Source organism: Adiantum capillus-veneris, chromosome 10 (genome assembly GCF_014529385.1).
Source record: "Adiantum capillus-veneris isolate H3 chromosome 10, ASM1452938v2, whole genome shotgun sequence".
Taxonomy (NCBI): Eukaryota; Viridiplantae; Streptophyta; class Polypodiopsida; order Polypodiales; family Pteridaceae; genus Adiantum; species Adiantum capillus-veneris.
The window spans coordinates 141,165,174-141,178,265 of NC_140940.1; the positions used below are offsets into that span (position 1 = coordinate 141,165,174).

The following is a 13,092-nucleotide window of genomic DNA, read 5'->3' on the forward strand; positions in this document are numbered from 1 at the left end:
AGATTGGAATGAGACCTTCAAAAGCCGAGGTCGTCGAACTGCAGTTATTTCATGGAGTTCCAAACGTGGATGGTTGTGCAAGTTACAGTGGATGACACGTGGGAGGCCTCTCCTTGCTTGAAAAATTTAAGCTCCATTATATATGTAAGATTTCCTTTAAAATTAATTCGATTAAGAAAAAAATAATTGGCACTCTCTTTGAGACCTCTCTCTCTCTCTCTCTCTCTCTCTCTCACACACACACACACACACACGTACATGCCTTTCCATTTTGGAGCTATTTGAGATCACCACTATTCGATCAAAACCAAGGTTTAATGTACTAATTGTAAAATCTTAGCCAAATTATTTCAAGATTGTCTTTAAATAAATCGATAAAATTTTGGTAGCGTACATATAAACAATTTTTTAAGTTTTAAACTTTTATGGCCATTGGCTTTCCAAAACCAAAGTTGAGCCACCCTTTCAATTGGCTTTTTAAAAAAAAGAAAAGTTTGAAAAAGTAGAGTCAAAACTTTTTTTTTTATTTGAAAGATTGAAAAGGTTCACAAATTCCAACATTCCAAACTTGAAAGAAATGAGAGATTTTATAAGGTTTTCTCTTTAAATGAAGCAATGATTGACACATGGAGGGTTTCTCCTTCCTCAAAAATTAAGCTGCTTCATATATAGTTAGACAAGTACTGCCGCCAGTCGTCTTCGGCGGCCTCTCTCTCTCTCTCTCTTCCACTCCCCTTCATTTCACTTGGCATTTAGCCTTCATCTTGGAGAAAGAGAGACGTGTAAAGAGTTATGTACTCCACCATATTATGCTAGTAGATAATAAGGTATGCTTGATTTAAAAAAAAAGAGTAAGAGAAAAAGAATCCTTTATCTTCCAAGAAGTGGTTCTAGATAGAAACTGAAATAACTAATGAAATACCTAATGGAAGGGAGAATTGGAGAAAGATATCTACAGAAGCATATAACGAATCCAAAAAGCTCATGTTTTCTCTCTCTCTCTCTCTCTCTCTCTCTCTCTCTCTCCCTTTTGGGCATCTAGAGGAAATCCCACACACTTGTTGTAAGAAAGAAAGCAAGAGCTAAGAAGTGACAAGAACAGAAGACAAATTTTAAACACTTTAAAATAATCCCATGAGACGTAGAAGATCAAGTTAAAAGTGAAAACAAAACACCCCCCCCCCCCCCCCCCCCCCCCCCCCCCCCACTAAATGGCATGGAGTCTTAAATGACCCCCCCACCATGGGATCGACGACAGAGGATTGAGGGCAGGAGGCTTGATGATAACAAAAATTTTAGTCGCAAGTGTTGGGCTTCGGACTCGATCTCAGTCAGATGTTGTAGTAGCCTCATGATCTACCCAAGTGCACATATGCATTTCATTGAAAAGTAGGTGATTCACGTATACATATGCTTGTTTGAGTTTACTCTCTAGATGTCCAAGTTTACAAAATCTGTTCGAGTTTACTTTTTTAAAATCCAACGGCCCCGTACGTCTTTGTTTTTGTGCGTCACTTGTCCTCCGTGGATCCCATGGTGGGGGGTCATTCAAGAACCCATGATGTCCACCTCTAAATATTATTAATCGCCTTAGTAGGCCTTTACAATTTTGAAAAAAAGAAAAACCTTTTAAAATCTCTAAAATGCAACAACGAAGGGTGAGGGTGTAGGCAGGAGATGATAAGGCCCCTGTCACACTGGGACGGGTGCCCCCGTAAGCTTTTTGTTGGCGACCACCCATTTCAAGTCACATTGGGATTTAGTTAAAAAGTCAGCCTCCTTGCTCCTTGAGCAACGAATAGTCTATACCAAGGTGGTAGCGCCTCCAAGTTTTACGTTGACTGCCATAGCTCAATTCAAATCGTGAGCAGTCCCGCCTTATATTTTGCAGATGGCCTCCGCTTTTGAAATGTTGGCCGAGGGGTTGAGGTCGTCTCTTTAACACGCTTGCGAGGCCAAGATTTCTTTTTCTTGCAGCGAATGGTTGGCCACCACCTTGGCTTGGCCACCCCTTGGGTGCCCTAGTGTGACACACAAAAGGCAAGACTTTTATCCTCTACATAAAGAGAGTAGACTTTATCTATCTATCTATACTCTTTATAATGCAGCTTAAAATTTTTCAAGAAGGAGAAGGCATCCACGTGTCACTCCTTGGTTTATTTCAAAAAACACCTTACAAAACATCTAATCTAAAATGCAAAAGTAAAGTGTAAGATTATAAGAAAGGACAGGCTTTGCATGATATAAGAACTGACAAGTCTTTTCAAATATACTCTTTATAATGGAGCTTAAAATTTTTCAAGAAAGAGAAGGCATCCACGTGTCACTCCCTGGTTCATTTCAAAAAACACCTTACAAAACATTTAATCTAAAATGCAAAAGTAAAGTGTAAGATTGTAAGAAAGGAAAGCCTTTGCATAATATAATATAAGAATTGACAAGTCTTTTCAAATGTAAAGTCAAAAGAATTTCCATTCTACATAAAATAAATGTTGGTTTGATTGCACATCTATACTCTTTATAATGCAGCTTAAAATTTTTCAAGAAGGAGAAGGCATCCAAGTGTCACTCCTTGGTTCATTTCAAAAAACACCTTACAAAACATCTAATCTAAAATGCAAAAGTAAACGTAACATTGTAAGAAAGGATAGCCTTTGCATGATATAAGAACTGACAAGTCTTTTCAAATGTACTCTTTATAATGCAGCTTAAAATTTTTCAAGAAGGAGAAGGCATCCACGTGTCACTCCCTGGTTCATTTCAAATAACACCTTACAAAACATCTAATCTAAAATGCAAAAGTAAAGTGTAAGATTATAAGAAAGGACAACCTTTGGATAATATAATATAAGAATTGACAAGTCTTTTCAAATGTAAAGTCAAAAGAATTTCTATTCTACATAAAATAAATGTTGATTTTTTGCATATAACAAAAAGCTTCTATATCTATACTATACATAAGGCTATGGTCATGCGAAACTTAGTTTTCGTAAGTTGAGCCGGTTAGGTTTGATGCGAGGCAGCTTTTTGCAGGCATCCCTCGGCATAGTATGCTAACTCTGCCTAAAAAGGCATAGTCACACAACTATGCCCACCCAGTGCCGATCAGCGCCATCTTTCTCTCTCTTGCTTGTGCTTTGTTGTTCCTCTCTCTACCTGCGTGCCGACGGTCATCGTGCTTAGCTCCTGCCACAGAGGATGTCAGGGCTTAGTTCTAACTAAGCCTTGCGTGACCATGCCCTAATGGAGCTTAAATTTTTTGAGCAAGAAAAAAACCTTCCACGTGTCATCAATGCAACCTTGCAGAAACCTCCACATTTGGATCTCCATAGAGTAATTACAGCTCAAGCTCAATGACTTCAGCGTTCGAAGTTCTCGATCCAATGTCTACCTGCTCGACTTGTGTGTATATCTGTGTGTGTGTGTGTGTGTGTGTGTGTGTGTGTGTGTGTGTGTGTGTGTGTGTGTGTGAGAGAGAGAGAGAGAGAGAGAGAGAGAGAGAGAGAGAGAGAGAGAAAGAGGTAGTGCGATTGGCCACAATTGTGTGTGAGTATATGGGAGAATCAAATTTCTACCTGCAGCATGAGCGGCAGCTAATAGCTATTCGTAGTCCATGTACTGTGAACGAGTCCAATCTCACTAACTGAGCCCGTGTGTGCACCCAAGGCTGTGTGTGTGTGTGTGTGTGTGTGTGTGTGTGTGTGTGTGTGAGCTCATGCTTCACCTACATGATGATTTCGCATGGAGAAAGCTCCCAAAGTTATCGTGTGTTGCGTTGCGTCTCCTGAATCAGAAGCTTGCAATATCGTCCCTGCATCCTAAATGAGTAGCCTCCAACGCCATCCTCATGTCTTGGTTGCATTGCATCTCATGAATTGCTCCAACCGCCCACCCCATGCGCGTGGGTTTGTGTGTGTGTGTGTGTGTGTGTGTGTGTGTGTGAGAGAGAGAGAGAGAGAGAGAATGAGAGAGAGAGAGAGAGAGAGAGAGAGAGAGAGAGAGAGATCTACTACCAGTAGATACACTCACAGACAAAGCAAAGAAAGAGAGGCTGAGGTGCACTATTCGAGTGCTGACAGGAGAATCCATGCCAATACCAAAACTGCGAATAATCTGTGTAGCTACAAGAACTACGAAACTCTCCATGGGAATGGCAAAGTACTTTGTGTTTGGCCCCATTTCTTAAGCCCTCTATAGGCCCTACCACATCGAAAAGCTTTTTGTGTTGCATTTCAAAGTGAAATTCGAGGTTCATGAAGGTTGCTTCAATGGGGGGACCGTTATCAAGCATGGTTTTTCTTCCATTCTCTACTTTTAACAAGGACTATGAAGATTTGCTGCTGCAGCATGTGTATTAAGATTCAAGCCCAAGCCCTCAAAACTAATCTTCTAGCATTTTCCTTCTTTGTTTTGCCTATATTAAGGCCTGCACATCCCTCCTTTTAACAAACAAGCCAGTTTTATCATGCGTATCTGTGAAGCTGAAGCCTCAGGACATCGAACCTTGCTTGGATTCTGAGCTGTTTAACATAGCAAAAGACTCGGTTACTTTTCAGGAGCATGGTGAGGCCAACTCGATGCTATATGGAGAGTCTGTGCAAGGACCAGATATGAGCAAGAGAGGATGCAGTGGAAGGACACAAGTGCGTGGCTTGCTCTTACGAGAAGAAAGATGATGATGATGAAGAGGATAGCCACAATGTTGTTGCAAATGAGGAGGGCGTAGGTGATGATGGAGGACTTGGAGGTCCATGTTGGTGGTGGATGCGAGGATGATGACGATGAAAAAGGAAAAGGGGATGATGAAGAAGATGAGAAGGATACAATGGAAGGAGACAATGATGATGATGAATAAAGACCAAAGCCTAAGTAGAAGAAAAGAAAATGAATATGTACAAGTTTTTTCTTTGTATATGTTAACTACAATGAGGATTAGAATCATGGGTTGTAGCTCAACTAGAGTTCTAGGCCTTTGATGGTAAAGAGTAACAAGCTGAAGGCTTTTGATGTCTTTTATAGGATTAGTTTTCATGTCTTGAACCAATGAATGCATTGCTTCTCTATACTCTTTATAATGCAGCTAAAAATTTTTCAAGAACGAGAAGGCATCCACGAGTCACTCCCTGGTTCATTTCAAAAAACACCTTACAAAACATTTAATGTAAAATGCAAAAGTAAAGTGTAAGATTGTAAGAAAGGAAAGCCTTTGGATAAGGTAAGAATTGACAAGTCTTTTCAAATGTAAAGTCAAAAGACTTTCTATTCTACATAAAATAAATGTTGGTTTGATTGCACATAACAAAACGCTTCTATATCTATACTATACATAAGGCTATGGTCATGCGAAACTTAGTTTCCCGTAAGTTGAGCCGGCAAGGTCTAATGTGAGGCAGCTTTTTGCAGGCATCCACTGGCATAGTAGGGAAACTATGCCTAAAGAGCATAGTCACACAACTATTCCCACCCAGTGCCAGTCAACGCCATCTTTCTCTCTCCTGCTTGCGCTTTGCTGTTCCTCTCTCTACCTGCTGCAAACGGTCCTCACGCTCAGCTCCTGCCAGAGGATGTCATGGCTTAGTTCTAACTAAGCCTCGCGTGACCATGCCCTAATGGAGCTTAAATTTTTTTGAGCAAGAAAAAAACCTTCCACGTGTCATCAATGCAGCATTGCACAAACCTCCACATTTGGAAGTCCATGGAGTAATTGCAGCTCAGCCACTTCAGCGTTCGAAGTTCTCGATCCAATGTCTACCTGCTCGACTTGTGTGTGTGTGTGTGTGTGTGTGTGTGTGTGTCTGTGTGTGTGAGACAGAGAAAGAGGTAGTGCGATTGGCCACAATTGTGTGTGAGTATATGGGAGAATCAAATTTCTACCTACAGCATGAGCGGCAGCTAATAGGTATTGGTAGTGCATGTACTGTCAACGAGTCCAATCTCACTAACTGAGCCCGTGTGTGCACCCAAGGCTGTGTGTGTGTGTGTGAGCTCCTGATTCACCTGCACGACGATTTCGCATGGAGAAAGCTCCCAAAGTTATCGTGTGCTCCATTCCGTCTCCTGAATCAGAAGCTTGCAATATCGTCCCTGCTTCCTAAATGAGTAGCCTCCAACGCCATCCTCATGTCTTGGTTGCATTGCATCTCATGAATTGCTCCAACCGCCCGCCCCATGCGCGTGGGTTTGTGTGTGTGTGTGTGTGTGTGTGTGTGAGAGAGAGAGAGAGAGAGAGAGAGAGAGAGAGAGAGAGAGAGAGAGGGAGAGAGAGTTCTACTACCAGTAGATACACTCACATACAAAGCAAAGAAAGAGAGGCCGAGGTGCACTATTCGAGTGCTGAGAGGAGTATCCAGGCCACTACCAAAACTGTGAATAATCTGTGTAGCTACAAGAACTACGAAACTCGCCACGGGAATGGCCAAGTACTTCGTGTTTGGCCCCATTTCTTAAGCCCTCTGCAGGCCCTACCACATCGAAAAGCTTTTTGTGTTGCATTCCTGAGTGAAATTCGAAGTTCATGAAGGTTGTTTCAATGGGGGGGCCATTATTGAGCATGGTTTTTCTTCCATTCTCTACTTTTAACAAGGACTATGGAGATCTGTTGCTGCAGCATGTGTATTAAGATTCAAGCCCAAGCCCTCAAAACTAATCTTCTAGCATTGTCCTTCTTTGTTTTGCCTATATTAAGGCTTGCACATTCCTCCTTTTGACAAACAAGCCAGTTTTATCATGCGATCTGTGAAGCTGAAGCCTCAGGACATCGAACCTTGCTTGGATTCTGAGCTGTTTAACATAGCAAAAGACTTAGTTACTTTTGAGGAGCATGGTGAGGCCAACTCGATGCTATATGGAGAGTCTGTGCAAGGAACATATATGAGCAAGAGAGGATGCAGTGGAAGGACACAAGTGCGTGGCTTGCTCTTACAAGAAGAAAGATGATGATGATGAGGATGATGAAGAGGACAGCCACGATGTTGTTGCAAATGAGGAGGGCGTAGGTGATGATGGAGGACATGGAGGTCCATGTTGGTGGTGGAGGTGAGGATGATCACGATGAAAAGGAAAATGGGATGATGAAGAAGATGAGAAGGATACAATAGAAGGAGACAATGATGATGATGAATAAACACCAAAGCCTGATTAGAAGAAGAGAAAATGAATATGTACAAGTTTTTTCTTTGGATATGTTAACTACAATGAAGATTAGAGTCACGGGTTGTAGTTCAATCAGAGTTCTAGGCCTTTGATGGTAAAGAGTAACAAGCTGAAGGCTTTTGATGTCTTTTATAGGATTAGTTTTCATGTCTTGAACCAATGAATGCATTCCTTCTTTCTTTTGCATCTACTACATGACTCATCCCCAATTTGTAATATACACTGTATCATAAAAACATTATCAACCTATTGGCATCACTAGGATCATCTGGTTACACTGGATTGTTATCTCATTGAAATGACATAAAATAAGGTGGCACACACATACACCTTCTCTCTCTCTCTCTCTCTCTATATATATATATATATATATGTATATATGTATGTATATATATATATATATATATATAGGAAGAAGGAAGGAGAAATTTTGACATCATAGGAACAACTCCAACACTCTAGGAAGAATCCCAAGACACCTCAAAAATCTATTTTGACTTCATATAGGATTAATCCCAACATTGTAAAGAGAATCCTGAGAGACCTGAAAACTCCATAGAAAATTGGGATAACCAATCTCCCACACTTGGGTGATAGAAAGGTTATCCCCATTCCCTCTTCTTATTCACACACACACACACACACAAGCAGGGAGATTTTAATGTCGTAAGAATAATCCCAAGAGATCTCAAAAGCTCTATCCAACAAATCAAATCTTGAGCATAAGGCTTGAGTACTCGAAAGGGGACTGGGAAAAACAATCTACCACACTTGGGTGATAGAAAGGTTATCCGAATTTTGTGAGAGACGACGGTGAAGAGATCTTTGAACATCGCACGAACAAGTGCATCAAAGCTCAAGTCACTCACATTGAGAGAGAGAGAGAGAGAGAGAGAGAGAGAGAGAGAGGAAGGGGGCGGGGGTGGGGGGGTTAAAGACATAAAATATTCTATCGACAAAGATTAATCCCTAGAGACCTCAAAGATCCATCCAACAAATCTTGACTCAAGACCTATTGTGCTAGAGAGACCTCAAAGATCTACATGACAAACCTTGAACCCAAGATCTAACACGCTAGAGACCTCAAAAATCTACCCCAAAATTCTTGAACGCAAGACGTGTTACTAGAGAGAAGAAGGGAAATCATAACATCATAGGAACAATCTCAAGGGACCTCAAAATCCAATTTGATGAGCTTTAAATCCAAGATCTAATACTCAGTGGGAATAGGGATAACCAATCTACCGCACTCGGGTTGCAGAATGATTGTTCAAGATTCCTCTTCTTATTCACACATATACACTTGTGTGTGTGTGTGTGTGTGTGTGTGTGAGTGAGTGAGAGAGAGAGAGAGACACACACATACACACAGACAAAGAGAGAGAGAGAGAGAGAGAGAGAGAGAGAGAGAGAGAGGAGAGAACTTTTAACTGCATTTGAACAATCCCAAGAGACCTTAAATACCTGGATTTGATGAGTCTTGAACTTTCGACTTATTAGAAGAGACCTCAAAATTTTATCCCACAAGACTTGAACTCAAAACTTGGAGAAAGAGAAGCTTGGGGGGGGGGGACTTTCAATGTCATAGGAGCAATCTCAAAGATCTATCACCTAGACTCTGTGTGTGTGTGCACACGTGCACGAGAGAGAGAGAGAGAGAGAGAGAGAGAGAGAGAGAGAGAGAGAGAATATAGAACTTTCAATGCTATAGGAACAATCTCAAAGATCTATTTGATGACTCTTGCACGTGAGCATGCGCGCATACACACACACACAGGGTCTATGTGTGCTTTGGTATACATACAAGCCCAAATAAAAAGCTAAATAAATTAACATACATAACTTTATAGGCAAAAAGAGAGAGAGAGAGAGAGAGAGAGAGAGAGAGAGAGTCATGGTCTGCTTGCTAGGTATGCATGCACCAAAATAAGCAAACAGAGCTTTATGGCCCTTTGGAAGGAGGTGTTTACATATTGATGTAGTTATGAGGCAAGCCTAAAGAGTAAGACATGCATATGTACATAGTCTTGAAAATTGATACATATATGGAGTTGCATAGAGAGAGAGAGAGAGAGAGAGAGAGAGAGAGAGAGAGAGAGGAGGAGGAGGAGGAGGAGGAGGAGAAGAAGAAGAGGAAAGGTGAGTATGGTGTACACCATAGGTAGGTCCACCTTCTTAGTTGAGTTGGTGTTATTGTCATTGATTAAAGTGAAGAAGTTTATCAATGTATAAGAAACATTTTATATATATTAATGATATATGCATTGCATAATTGGTCTTACATGGTGAGAACACAAAAAAATCATTATTTTTTTTGTTCCTTTGAAGGGGAGGAGTATTATGAGAAGTGAGGATATGTTTCTTTTTTGGCCGCAGCAACGCTTGGGTCACATACTTAGTTCTCTACAAAAAGATAGTAGACGGTATCTATCAATGCAAGCAATGTGAAAAGATGTTGTCCTCTCTAATATAAGGGAGCCAATGTGAAAGATGTTGTACATGAAAGACTGTATCTAGCAATGCAACTTCCCAAAAGATGTCCTCATAATAATGCAATGTAAGGGAGCCAATGTAATGACGGTCTCCCATGCTAAAGAGCTACAACCAATAATATTGCGTTTGATCTCCAACTTTGCGAGTGCCTACATTGGCATAGTGGTTAGGGTGCATTCGCATGAAGAAGGGGGTAGGATAACGCTTAGGTCAGTTGCTTTGTTTGCACTCACCTAAAGAAGCTTTTGAAAACCCAACTCTGTCATTTTTGACAAAGTTAGCCCAAGCAATTCTTCGTTCTGCAACTACATGACATGGGCCAACAATACTGCAAATCTTGGTTGTCACAAGATTTCAAAATAGATGATGCAAGCTTTACTCCCGCTCACTTGGTGTGCGAATGCACCCTTAATGTGTAGCATCCAAGGCTGCTGCAAAGAGGTTTCAAATTTGTTCTACTTTTGGTTTTCTTTCACAAATAGTAATTTTTTCCTCTGAATGCCATTCAACCTTATCACTTGATGATGCAAAAAGAACAAAGCTTGTCTAAGTAGACAAATACACCCATCATGATGCACACAAAGCTTGCAAAAGTGGAGAAACCCCAATATGATAAAGAAAAGTGCCATCCTTTGGTTTCGCTGCTGCAATAAGAGTGGTCATTGAGCCCCTCATCTTCTAAAGAGGGAGCAATGCATGCAATGTGGATTGAGCCCCTCATCTTGTAAAGAGGAGCAATGCATGCAATGTGTGTTCAATGTTCCCTTGGGGTGCGTTCAGATTGTCACCAAGCCCGTGCTCTAGTCTATACTCTTTATAATGGAGCTTAAAATTTTTCAAGAAGGAGAAAGCATCCACGGGTCACTCCATGGTTTATTTTAAAAAACACCTTACAAAACATCTAATTTAAAATGCAAAAGTAAAGTGTAAGATTGTAATAAAGGACAGCCTTTGCATAATGTAAGAAGTGACAAGTGTTTTCAAATATAAAGTAAAAAGACTTTCTATTCTACATAAAATAAATGTTGGTTTGATTGCACATAACAAAAAACTTCTATATCTATACTATACATAAGGCTATGGTCATGCGGAACTTAGTTTTCCATAAGTTGAGCCGGCAAGGTCTGATGCGAGATATCTTTTTACAGGCATCCACCAGCATAGTAGGCTAACTATGCCTAAGAAGGCATAGTCACACAACTATGCCCACCCACCGCCGGTTAGCGCCATCTTTCTCTCTCCTGCTTGCGCTTTTCTGTTTCTCTTTCTACTTGCTGGAGACGGTCCTCGTGCTCAGCTCCTGCCAGAGGATGTCAAGGCTTAGTTCTAACTAAGCCTCGCGTGACCATGCCCTAATGGAGCTTAATTTTTTTGAGCAAGAAAAAAACCTTCCACGTGTCATCAATGCAACCTTGCACAAACCTCCACATTTGGAAGTCCATGGAGTAATTGCAGCTCAGCGACTTCAACGCTCGAAGTTCTCGATCCAATGTCTACCTGCTCGACTTGTGTGTATGTTTGTGTGTGTGTGTGAGTGAGAGACAAAGAGGTACTGTGATTGGCCACAATTGTGTGTGAGTATATGGGAGAATCAAATTTCTACCTGCAGCATGAGCGGCAGCTAATAGCTATTGGTAGTGCATGTACTGTGAACGAGTCCAATCTCACTAACTGAGCCCGTGTGTGCACCCAAGGCTATGTGTGTGTGTGTACGTGCGCGCGCGTGTGTATGTGTGTGAGCTCTTGCTTCACCTGCACGACGATTTCGCATGGACAAAGCTCCCAAAGTTATTGTGTGCTGCATTGCGTCTCCTAAATCAGAAGCTTGCAATATCGTCCCTACATCCTAAATGAGTAGCCTCCAATGCCATCCTCATGTCTTGGTTGCATTGCATCTCGTGAATTGCTCCAACCGTCCGCCCCATGCGCATGGCTTTGTGTGTGTGTGTGTGTGTGTGTGTGTGTGTGTGTGTGTGTGTGTGTGTGTGTGTGTGTGTGTGAGAGAGAGAGAGAGAGAGAGAGAGAGGGAGAGAGAGATCTACTACCAGTAGATACACTCACAGACAAAGCAAAGAAAGAGAGGCTGAGGTGCACTATTCGAGTGCTGACAGGAGTATCCATGCCACTACCAAAACTGCGAATAATCTGTGTAGCTACAAGAACTACGAAACTCGCCATGGGAATGGCCAAGTACTTCGTGTTTGGCCCCATTTCTTAAGCCCTCTGCAGGCCCTACCACATCGAAAGCTTTTTGTGTTGCATTTCTGAGTGAAATTCGAGGTTCATGAAGGTTGCTTCAATGGGGGACGGTTATCAAGCATGGTTTTGCTTCCATTCTCTACTTTTAGCATGGACTATGGAGATTTGATTAATCCCTAGAGACCTCAAAGATCCATCCAACAAATCTTGACTCAACACCTATTGTGCTAGAGAGACCTCAAAGATCTACATGACAAACCTTGAACCCAAGATCTAACACCCTAGAGACCTCAAAAATCTACCCCAAAATTCTTGAACTCAAGACGTGTTTGTAGAGAGAAGAAGGGAAATCATAACATCATAGGAACAATCTCAAGGGACCTCAAAATACAATTTGACGAGCCTTAAACCCAAGATCTAATACTCAGTGGGAATAGGGATAACCAATCTACCGTACTCGAGTTGCAGAATGATTGTTCAAGCTTCCTCTTTTTATTCACACATATACACTTGTGTGTGTATGTGTGTGTGTGTGTGACACACACACACACACACACACACACACACACACACACACACACACACACACACACACAGAGGAGAGAACTGGGAGAGAACTTTTAACTGCATTTGAACAATCCCAAGAGACCTTAAATACATGGATTTGACGAGTCTTGAACTTTCGACGTATTAGAAGAGACCTCAAAATTTTATCCCACAAGGCTTGAACTCAAAACTTGGAGAAAGAGAAGCTTTTGGGGGGGGGAACTTTCAATGTCATAGGAGAAATCTCAAAGATCTATCACCTAGATTGTGTGTGTGTGTGTGCACGCGTGCACGAGAGAGAGAGAGAGAGAGAGAGAGAGAGAGAGTAAGTATAGAACTTTTAATTCTATAGGAACAATCTCAAAGATCTATTCGGTGACTCTTGCACGCGAGCGCACGCGCGTGCACACACATACAGGGTCTATGTGTGCTTTGGTATACATACAAGCCCAAATAAAAAGCTAAACAAATTAACATACATAACTTTATAGGCAAAAAGAGAGAGAGAGAGAGAGAGAGAGAGAGAGAGAGAGAGTCATGGTCTGCTTACTAGGTATGCATGCACCAAAATAAGCAAACAGAGCTTTATGGCCCTTTGGAAGGAGGTGTTTGCATATAATGTAGTCATAAGGCAAGCCTAAAGAGTAACACATGCATATGTACATAGTCTCGAAATTTGATACATATATGGGGTTGCATATA

The 13,092-nt window shown here is 41.4% G+C and overlaps 2 pseudogenes; both read left to right on the top strand.

Moving 5' to 3' along the window:
- Nucleotides 1-3,554: 3,554 nt before the first annotated feature.
- On the top strand, nt 3,555-4,855 carry LOC147449755 (uncharacterized; annotated as a pseudogene).
- A 1,871-nt stretch (nt 4,856-6,726) lies between these two features.
- LOC147449756 (uncharacterized) overlaps nt 6,727-13,092 on the top strand; it is an 8,979-nt pseudogene continuing 2,613 nt past the window's right edge.